General features: G+C 51.1%; 1 protein-coding gene across 2 annotated transcripts in view; it reads right to left on the minus strand.

The window, feature by feature from the left end:
• Positions 1-9,398, minus strand: part of GRB10 (growth factor receptor bound protein 10) — a 148,500-nt gene extending 139,102 nt beyond the window's left edge. Inside the window, exon 1 of one of the 2 annotated variants that reach the window (XM_075022693.1) lies at positions 9,140-9,398. The gene's annotated coding sequence lies outside the window, so the exon portion shown is untranslated. Of the gene's footprint in view, positions 1-8,802 lie in introns of both variants that reach the window. The other variant, XM_075022692.1, reaches the window with a different exon arrangement.
• Positions 9,399-10,079: the final 681 nt, after the last annotated feature.

Here is a 10,079-nt window from a genome sequence, read left to right on the forward strand (position 1 = left end):
CCTCTCTTCCAGGGGAAAAGCCTCTTCGCATTGCAGATTTTTCACAACAGAAATTTGTATTTTAGCACTCTAAAAAAGGAAAAAGTGACTTGTATCATGACTGATGGCTGCACACTAGCTGTCTCCCAGAAAATCCACTGAGCGCTGCCAAATTGACCTGATAGGATGCTTCACATCACCTAAAGAAATGTCACCTTAGCTCATCTGAATTTTAAATGAGACACCTGGGGAACAGCCCTCGTAAGGAAGAGTTGGACTGGTGGACGTGAAGGGCCCAAGAAGGTCTCAGAGACAAACACAAGCAAAACTAAAAGTCAGGCTGTTAAGCACTGGACTCCATTCACTTTGCTTTTCAAAATCACCCGTTTTCCAAACACCCGTGAGAACTTCTCCTGATCCTGGGAAAAAGAGTTGAACTGTTTGCAAGTAAACCAGGACAAATTATACATTTGCCAAAATTAGCTAAGGCTAAGACTAGCAAGACATCTTGCAATGCCATTCTCCTACTGAAGGCTGTATCAGCAGTACTGTTTTCCAAAGGACACTCGGGGAGGTAGGGTACCCAACAAGAACTCAAGCAGGTGTTGGAAGTGTCATCACACACCTAAACTCACCCTGTCATGCACTGCATCAGCTGCAACAGTCTTTGCATGCTCCTCTGACTTTCTATGTGTTAGCAATGCAATCCACCTTTGCTAGCAAGGAACTCCACAGAGATTTTTCCTGACCTTTTCAGCATCAGCTCTAGAACAAAAAACGTATGCCAAATGCAAAACAAGAGATGCCAGCAACCCAAATAGCAATTGCTCTGCACTCCTACGGCTCATCTCATAGCCTTCTTGCTCAATTCTCCTGAAGCCTTTTATTAAAAAAAAAAAAAACAACCCAAAAAACCCCAAACAAACCCCAAAGCCTCTTCTGAAACCTCTCAAATGTTAAGCGTCATGACTATAGGTAATGGTATAATAGCCTAGCAGTAAATAATATCAAAAGCTATCAGTTCATGAAAATCATGTATAATCTGTGACACTCTATTTTTATCATTTCTAGAAGCACAATAATGGGATATTTTGATTGCTTTCCCCTTACAGGGCCTTCATTAAGAACCATCATTTAAAAATAAAAACTAAAACTAGGTTAGGTGCCCAGCAGCCAGGGAAGAAAAACAAGAAAAACCAAATAAACCCCCCACACACACACACTTTTGGCCTCAACTTTTTGGACTTCAGGATTCCTGGAAAGAAATATTTCATCACAAAACAAAACAGAAGAAGACAATGTTAAAGCTGGTGAGCTTTTTCGTTAAGTGTTAAAAATGCATGCATTCTGTGTGTAGAGTATAGATGCTGATGGCAAATCTGCCTCTAGCATAAGATTTAGCGGCAAGTAGTACTTTGTCCTCACAATTGCTGCACGGATATCCTTCTCTTGGAAATTGTTTACTACATTCCTTGCTGTGACTATGTACAGTAACTGGAACATCACAGAACTGGATAGGAAAAGCAAAAGCAACCTGACCCACCGAGAAAGCATCTGCCAGCACTTGAGCCATTGTTCTGCAAAATATCAAGGCTTGAATTCTGACATAATCCCCTGACATCTCGGGTGATGTCAGCACGAGCAGCCATTAGAATGAAGAATGATCACCCACAAGACATTAATTCAAGAAGAATCAATGGCCTTGCAATACATATTTCTCCCTTAACATTCTCCTAAATGGACTTTAATACATTTGAGCCAGACGGAAAAGCAGGCCTTTTAAGAAAGGCTTTGGCACAAGACAAAAATATCACAAGCTTCTGAAATTTTAGCTTTTCCAGCTCCTTGAAGTTCAATTCCACACTTGTGCTTTGATATAATAAAAGCTCCTCGTTCCTTTCCAAGGATGTTCAGAGCGTTAACAGTACACTAAGCAAGACCAACCTACAGATTTTACCTTCCCCCAGTCCTTCTCACCCCCTCTCCCAATTCCCATTTAAGCAGAGAGAACATTCTCCTATCTGAATCTGTACCTAGTAGTTTGGCAGAGATGAACATCATGGAAAAGATGGAAAGAAGAAAGCTGGGGGGAGGGGGGGGGGGGAGCAGGGGCCAAGAAAAAAAAAAACAACCTACTTCCCCATTATTATTTCAGCTCTTTAAAGCTTCTGCTCTAACCCTTTTTAATATATAACTACCTTGTCCTACCGTCCTCCATGTCCTCCATTAAAATCAAGATCTGAGAAAATTTTCTAGCAGTTTCTCCTCTAGAAAAGGATCCAAATCCTTGCTGCCAGTTAGTTTTGAAATCTGAAGCACTCTCCAAACATATGACAGAGTCCAGTTGCAACTCCCTGACCAAGAATACGTTTAAGCGTCAAACTGTTCTGTAACGGGAGCATGTGCAGTGAAAGAGACTTGCGTGACATTTCAAGGGTTCCCTTCCCCATGGTTTCAAAACCAAAATTAGCACCTGAAGATGACCTAGAAATAAAGCTGATCAAAGGAAAAAAGAGGTTCTGAAAACTTACGTCTGTGCTACAAACCAACAACATGAGTCAGGACAGAGCTGCAGCCACTTGATCAAGTCATCAGAAAGGCAGAATTTAGATCCCAGGCATTGAAAGAAGTTTTCAAGTGTTCATCAAGTGCTAATCTCCACCATGAAAAGAGTCTATGGACTTAGAGATTCTCCCTGCTTATTGATTTTCTCACCAGGGATGCATAATGGAAGAATGATACTGGTGTCATAGAGTATTATCCACCCTTACTTATCTGCAGCCTTCAGCAACCACAGGCTCGGCCTCACAGCAGCCGCTTGGTTTCTCCGATTTCTCTGCTGACACAAATTCTGCAGCACTAAGCGTGAAGGGAGTGCAAAGACTGCGCTCTGAAGTTTACTTTGTGAACAAATGTAGAAAACCCCACCGCTGCTCAGCAGGAGAGTTCCTTCCCACTGGGCTATAGGTTTATTCCAACAGGATGGCATGGCATTTCCTCCACAGTTTGCCTGCCAGGAAAGTCATTTCCTATTTTTGTCCTGTTGAGAACTAGTAGAAGCTGGCATTGATGGAGGCTGGGAAGAATCAGAGGCTGGTTTGCTAGTGGTTTAACCAAACATGTGTTTACAATTACCCCATTCATCATGACCTGCCTGCGTAAAACTGCCTTTTTGGAATTTGCCCATGTTCCTTGGGTTTGGCCTCCAAAAAGGCTGAAACAGACTCGCTAAGAAATACATTGTTTGAATAGTACTGCTGGAGCCACAGAACTGTCCAATAGTTAATATTGTAATCATTAATGCAACTGTTGGACATTAAGATCAACATCGCTGCTCAACTTGTTGCTGTTGGCCTGAGGATGACAGCTTAGCAGCAGGAGGGTAAGATAATGGGAAAACCTCTTGCAGCCTTCCCCTGGTGTCCAACAAAAGAATAGAACAGAAATAGGACACCGTGTTTCTTTCTCAGATGCTCTACAGTATCTGCCCGCAAGAAGAGAACGCAGAGGCGGTCGTGGTGTTCCCAGCAAGCACGTCCAGGGCACTCATCACCGCTGCACCCAAGGACCACGACTATCACCACAGCCCCAAAGCTCTTTTCAGAAATACACTGTGCAGTATAATTGAGACTTGCAACTCCCCTCACTCTCTCCCCAGTTCTCACTTCAGGAAAGAATAAGCAGAATCTGTCCTACCTTCATGTGGTAAAGGGGAAATTTCTCACTGCCGATCCTTTCTCCACAAAGAGGTCAAACTATTCTAGCAAACAAGCCTTATCCCACCATACCTGAACCAGCATTATCTCAAAGCCAGCAGTGCTGAAAGCTGCAAAGAGCTCCGAGAGAGACACGCCTCACCTCTCTCAGTATCAACGAGGTAGACTTTCATGCTACGTGCCTAGATTATGCCAGCTCTAGTCTAGCAATCTACAGCCTGTAATTTTACTTCATACCATACATCAGAGAACTACACACATTTTCCTCCCCCATTTTCTGCTCTCCAAAGTTATCATTTGATACTCAAAGATATAATGGCTTACCAAAAATGACTTATCAAAGGTTTCTGAAAGGCTTCAGGAAGCAGAAGGTCCCTCACACTAACTTACAGTATTAGTCACATCCTGTATTATCCATGCTGCTGGAGAAGGTCTCCTACTCTGCTAAAAAGATCACCCACTTAGAACAACCAATCTTCATGATGGCCAGCTTGTGCTGTAGCCATTCAGGAGTGGTAATCTGCACCTCCCCATGGGTTAACTAACTGGGATACAATTAGCAGGTTTCATTAAAAGCTCTCTTGGCTTGTAAATGAGCATTAATGTTGGGTTTTGAAGAACCCATGTGATTCACCCCAACTATACTTTCATTCAATCCACACCCGAGTCTCTGGACCTTCCCACTATGGGCTGTTTCCCTGTAAAAACCCAAGCACCCACGTAGCTGCTGCCTTCTCCTAGCAGAAAATGGCTCACCCAGTGCTCAAGACCTCATGCTTTCATGAGTGTCTTCCAACAAGTTTTCAAGTTCATTGGCAGCACTGGCTCCTCACCATTAAACAGAAATCGCTGGTCTTTTCTGTCACAGAGACCAGGAAAGACAGAACTGTCCACAAGGGTGCTACTCTAAAGCAGGGCTTGAGCCTGAAATGCCTTTGGTCCTGTTAGCCGGGTCCATTTGCTTGCTCTGCATGAACTGATCCATCTGCGACTGATGAAAGACCCTAGGAAAGCAAAGGGGGAGATGAGTTTTCAGGCAATGCATGCACATCAGTGAGAATGCGAAGATCTCTTAAGAGTTTCAGGATAACTTGGCACCAGTGGCAACACTTCATGAATCCTTCCATCTTCGGCACTCCTTTGCACATCCTAAGTCCAAAAGCTGCTAGAAACCACAAACACCACCACTTTCAGATGAGTGTACCTGTATGAAAAATGTAGTGCCTGTTTGTCTCTCGCATCAGGTATCTGCTGAAGAGACAGTACCCAGGGGAATAAAGCATGCCAGGAAAGGGATTGTAGAGCATATCCAACCAGATCTCGAAGTCGGGCTATTCTGACTGTTCCATCAGTGAAGAGATTAACAGTCTGTTTGTAGACAGGATGCCTCATACTGATCAACAATTCTCTTTTATGCTGCACTCCTAGTGGAATCTGGCTTCCTTGGATAGTCCCCTGCACATCCACAACGCAACAGAGGAGCCACACTGAGCTAATGGGAGAACTGCCGCGCAAAAAGATCATCCAATTCAACAGATGGCACGAGAATAGGAAAGACCTGGCACAGGACTAGTTCAGAGGCACACAGCTCAACAAGTATAAAGAAAGAAAAGACAACAAGGTAACATCTGTTTACTTGATAATATTATGTTTCATAACAACCACCGGTTTGGGAGAAAAAGCAATGGGAAACAAGACTACTTCGCCACATCCACATTTAGGTCGCAAAGCACTCTCCTGACCAGCAGGCAGTGCAAGGATAACAAACCTGTAAATAAAGTTCAATGCTTATAAAAGGATTCCTTGGCAACCTTGTTCCTCATAATTCCTAAACAGATTGTGGAGTTTCACCTTTTCAGAAAAGGATCTCCGTTCCTAGATCTCCCCAGGTGGAGAGCTGCGACGGGTATATTTTGGACATGCCCAGGAGCAGGCCCAGTTTCCAAGAAAAACAATCCTAACTTCTTCGCCTGCTTTCCTACAGAAGGAATTTTATGCAATCACACTAGCCAAGCCAGTTGGCAAGTTTCATGCCAGCCTGACAGAGGCAGAGGTCTCAAGAGTTATCTTCCTTGTTTGTGAAAACACTGGGCCAGGTGGGCACACGTAAGAAATGCTGCACTTTGAACCGGCATCAATACCCTCACAGCTGAGACAAATCCAAAGAAAAGCAGGCTTTCTTAGTCTTAGTTTGGACAGAAACGCTGGCTTAAAAGGAAGAAAAGCTTTCGCCTTGATGCCACTAATAAAGTCCACCCGGAGGTTCAGAGTAAAAAGGCCAGCAGAAACCAGTAAGGTTTTTGCACCACAGCGTTCACCGTAACCTGTGAAATTTTTACCTGCGCAAATACTTCAGCGCATCCTAAAAACCACGTCCCGCTGGTCACGGCAAGGCATCCCCCTTCGCCTCTCCCTCCCCACCTCCGGCTTCCAGGTGTCCGCGGAAGCCCCCGGGCGCATTTCCCACCCGGGCGGTTCCCAAGACAGCGCTCAGCCGGCCTAAGCGAGAGCCTTGCCTGGAAACCCGGCCTCGTTCGGCACCGTCGCCGCAAACCTCCGCGCGCGGGGGCACGGCAGAAGGGAGGAGAGGAGCGACAGCAGGGTCCCACCTGCTGCGACACCACCCGCGAGCCCCCCGGCTCGCCCGCTGCCACCGCGGCGCGCGCCCAGGGAAGCTGCCGGTGCCTCGCAGTCTAGAGGGACATCTGCTAGTTCGGTGCTGTCGGAAAACAAACTCCCGGCGCAACACTCTCGCGCTGCTGGCAGAAGTGGCGCATGACCCAGCTATGCCTTTCCTCTGCCAGCTGGGAACTCCCCGCCTTGGAAGGATCCCTTCGCCAGAGAGATCCAGATACTTTTTGCCCATTTACACCCTGAGCGCAGCTGAGAACGCGACCAAAGATTTCTAAAAAACCTTTGTGACAATTCTTGCTGGAGTCGTTTAAGCGCTCGCAAGATAGAGGGCCGCAAATATTTGTTTTATTCGCAGAGCGCATGGTCCACGCTTAAGCGGAACGGAAACGCAGAGATGCATTTTGCATTCAGGCAGCGCTTTTGGACTACCTAGTAAAAAACACAGGAATACACTACTGAAATCCAGGTGTGGCTGCATCGGAGGATGAAAGCCAACTCACACAGCGGTAAGGGAGGGGATATTTTGATTAACAAAACCAAGGAAAACGATGGAAGTACCACAAGATCTTTAATACGTAGCCAGGGCAAACAAGACCTACTTTAAGAACAAATAAAGTCCAAGTGAAGAAAATAAATCAGAGTATAACATGGCAAAATGATCACCGGAGGCAAGCGTCAGGGTCTGCTGCTCCGTCAGTTTACCGTTTGCAACAAGGCTACCAAACATTGCTCTTCAGGCTTTGTTGTTTGCTCTACATTGTGCTGAATTTTAAAGAGTTCGGCTTTGGGGAAAGAAAACCTGAACAGCCTTGACGTTAGCATATAACTGTACAAAGACAGCCAGAGGAACGCGGCTCTGGAACGCTCTCCCTCTTCTGCTGCACGGTCAGGCAAGCCCCCCGGGAAGACTAATGCCGCACGGGAAGAGCATCCTGCTGACCCCCTGCACCCTTCCCCAGCCCCAAAACGATCATGAAGCACAGCCAGAGAGCTGCCATTTAAAGTTTCGAGAGTACTTCCTTTTTCCATGCAGGTTTTCTAATCTCCACGCATTCGTGGTGGGTTTTTTTAACCTGTCCTCGTAACTCACTCCTTTTAATCCTAGGATTAGCCTTGCTGCCCTTCTCCGTACCTTTTCTAGAGCTTTAAGTACAACTAGTCTCTAGACGCAGGAGCTGATCGAGCTGGAGCGTCAGCGCATCGCTGCCACACGTCCTACAAAACCTCTGTTAAAATGAGTAATTGCTCGGCACCTTTAGGAGGCAACACAGCTCCAGCTGTCCCTCGGAAGCGTGACTTCAGGTGGTAGCTACCCAGGTCCCTCCGACCCCCCTCTCGCTTCCCCGCCCAACACCGAATTCATTCTTCTTTAGCGAAGGGAAAAGCAAACCGCATTCTTCGGGGCTGTTTTAGAAAACCTGATCAATGCTGCTTTGACATACCAGCAACACATGTTCCCATTTCAACAAATGGGAACATTTCAGGCAGACCACCACTTCAGATGGAGCGGGGCTCCAGGCTGCTGAATCAGCACTTTCCATCCTGCTGGCAATAGAGAGTTATGCGACGCTTCAAAGGAAAGCGGGGGGAAAGGGGGAAGGCGGGGGGGGGGGGGCCGCTGGCACTTAAGCAACAGAAGCGGGCAAGAGGATTTTGCAGGAGTTCATCTGCCAAACCAATTAACTGCAAACTGCTCTTCTAGGGAGATGCCACAGTTTCGGCCCCAGCGTGCGGCACCGCAGTTACACAATGAGACACCCAGGCGTGCGCGGCTCTCCCCGGCGGGGGGGGCACCAGAAACCCAGCACCCCCCCCCTCCCACCCCCCACCCCCAATTTCGGGTGCCCTGGGCTAGCCAGGGGCTCTCCGGCACGGCCGGGGGTGGTGGTGGGGGGGGGGAAGGCGGCGGGTCTGCCCTCCCGCAGATCCCCAGACGAGCAGGACGGCGGCAGCACCCCGGGGGGGGCAATTCTGCCAACTGCCCTCCCGCAAACGCTCACCGGCGATGGCGGGGGGGGACACACGACACACACACGGGGGGGAACCGCGGGGGAGTTTGGGCAGCACCGCCAGGTCTTCACCCGCTTCCAGCGCGGGGCGAGGGGGGAGCCCGGCGCCCGGCACCGCTGAGGAGACGGGGCACGAAGCGGGCGAGCCGACCGAACGCGGCGACCAAGCCCCGAGCCCGGCGAAAGGGCCGCCCCCCCCCCCTCCCGCCTCCCCCGGTCCGGCCCCGGGGGCTCCCCACAGCCGGGCGGCAGGAGGGGGCGCGGGGGGCTCGCCGGCGGCCCCAGGAAAAGGAAGTTTGCTCTCCTCCTCCTCCTCCTCCTCCTCCCGCCGGCCTCCGCCACCGAGGAGCCGGCGAGCCCTCGCCCTCCCCCGGCCCGGCCTTCCCCCCCCACCGCACACACACACACACACCCCGCTGCGACTCCCCTCAGGCAGCCGCCGCCGCCGGTCCCCGGCTCCTTACCTGCTGGGCGGCCGGCCGGCCGGCACCCTCCCCGCCGGGCGCCGCGGACCCGCCAAGTTTCGGGCGGGCACGGGGAGGGAGTGGGGGGGGTCGGGGAAGGGGTCGTGCGCGGCGGAGGGGACGGGAGGGCGGGCGGGGGGAGAGGAGGGGAGGGGGGGTGTCCCTCCGGGCGGCGGGGTGGAAGGGGCGCGGGCGGGGGAGGGCAAGCTGCGGGAGCCACGCGCCTCAAAAAAAAAAAAAAAAAAAAAAAAGGGGGAAAAAAAATTTAAAAAAATTAAAAAAGAAATAAATGCAGTTAAGGAGGAGGAACAAAAAAAAAAGAAAAGGCAAAACGCACCCAACGCGGACGGAAACGTTCGCGCCTCCGCAAGGCGACCCCGGGCTGCGGGAGGGGATCTGCGGAGGAAAAACTTCTGCCCGCCCGCGCCGCCGCTGCTGCCGCCGCCGGCTCCCGGTGCTAACGGCGCCGCGCTCTCGCCTCGCGCCCAGCTGACTCCCGGCGCCGCCCCGCCCCGCTCCCGCCCCCCCCGCCGCACGCAGCCGCAGCCCCGGCCCCGGGCCCGGCCCGCCGAGAGCGGGGGGCGGACGGCGGGGCCCCCTCCGCTCCCCTCCTCTCCTCTCCGCTCCCCTCACGGGGCGAGGGGCGCTGGGGGCGGCAGCGGGGAGGCTGTTGGGGGGAGGGGGCTTCCTACCCGGTAACAAAAGCTGACCCACAGGTAGCACCGGCGCTACTTTTGGGGAGGGGGGGGCGACGCAGGCAGGCTGCTTTTTCTTCAAAATCAAGCCAACACAGCACCCGGGGGCACCCACGAGCGCCAGGCATTCGTGCGTGGACTTCTGTCACGCCGTCGGCCCACCCTGTTCCCGCTCTTTTCCACACAAAACCGCCCGGGAAGGTGCCCCTGCTCTCCTGCCTGCGCCCAGGCAGCGCCCGGCGGGCTGCAGCCCCGGTGGGGGGGGGGGACACCCACTATTCGGGGACCCTTGTGTGTGTGTGTGTGTGTGTGTCCCGGGACCCGCAGGCTGCCACCAGCGCTCCCACGGACCGCTGCTCCTAACTTCTGTGCGGTGGGACCGCGGGCATTTCCCTCCGCCGATCACCAGAGCTCCGCCGCAGCTCCAAGCATTCCTGTTTGCAAATAGCTTGGGACTGCCAAAATAAAATAATAAATAATAAGGAGTGAAACTGTGGGCTTCCCTAAGAGACACTGTTCGGAAGCGTATAGGCTCCTGGGGGGGGAGAGGGATATTGGGTCCGCCAGGCGCGAAAACACCTC

This window comes from Buteo buteo, chromosome 3, assembly GCF_964188355.1.
Source record: "Buteo buteo chromosome 3, bButBut1.hap1.1, whole genome shotgun sequence".
In the NCBI taxonomy this organism is placed as follows: domain Eukaryota; kingdom Metazoa; phylum Chordata; class Aves; order Accipitriformes; family Accipitridae; genus Buteo; species Buteo buteo.